Raw genomic sequence first — 758 nt, 5'->3', positions numbered from 1 at the left:
CCACTCACTTTAATTTTTCTCACATTCCTTTGTGTCCTCCATGTTTTTATTTCCTTTTGATCTGAGTTTGCTTTTCATTGGCTTGTAATCAGGACCAAATTGTCACCTTAGCTGTTCCATGAAGACAACTCTTCTGAACAGGGGGAGTTTTGTAGGTTATAATCCATGAAGGTATGACACAAATGCACATAAGAAAACGTGGTGTGTTTGAGAGCACCGCGTTACAGTTAATGAAATGTTTTAGTTCATTAGAAGAGGTCAGAAGCTGCCTGTGTCAGCGAGACTGGAATAAATGAGGTAAAGTGTTAGATGTGGATTTCCCCTGTATTTAATATATTTGTGGTACATTAATTTGCATTAATTGATTAGCTTTTGTTATGATTTCAGATGTGTTGGTGTGAGTGTGAAGTCTTTTGTTCATTTATTTAGTATATTTAAGAAAAGGATGGATTTGGTCCAGACAAATGAAGGGTTGTCGTTGAGCTTCTGGCTGCACATTTGGAGCACTTTTAATCTCTTTTTAAACACATTCTAGATTGCAGGCTGTAACTTGAGGGGCATTGCACGCATTTGGCTGCATAATTTGCGTGAATATGAAAGATGGAAAAACCATCTTTTTGGACAATAGCAATCACTTCACTGATAATGACAAAGTTCAAATACTCTGAACGGTTCAGAACTTTCCACTGTAGTTATTTGACTTTGCATCCATCCTGGTACACTGTCCCCACCGGCAGTTGCCCTGATTGCATGTTTTT

At 38.0% G+C, this 758-nt stretch overlaps 1 protein-coding gene across 1 annotated transcript in view; it reads left to right on the top strand.

The window, feature by feature from the left end:
- tbc1d14 (TBC1 domain family, member 14) overlaps positions 1-752 on the top strand; it is a gene marked incomplete in the record, with an annotated part of 41,398 nt that extends 40,646 nt beyond the window's left edge. The window contains 1 exon segment of the mRNA XM_005931577.3: positions 1-752.
- Between the last annotated feature and the right edge of the window lie 6 nt (positions 753-758).

The sequence above is a fragment of the Haplochromis burtoni genome, unplaced genomic scaffold (assembly GCF_018398535.1).
Source record: "Haplochromis burtoni strain Fernald_Lab_line unplaced genomic scaffold, NCSU_Asbu1 Contig_143, whole genome shotgun sequence".
Classification (NCBI taxonomy): Eukaryota; Metazoa; Chordata; class Actinopteri; order Cichliformes; family Cichlidae; genus Haplochromis; species Haplochromis burtoni.
Note: the sequence above shows the minus strand (reverse complement) of the source record. Positions and strands in the feature narration are given on the sequence as shown.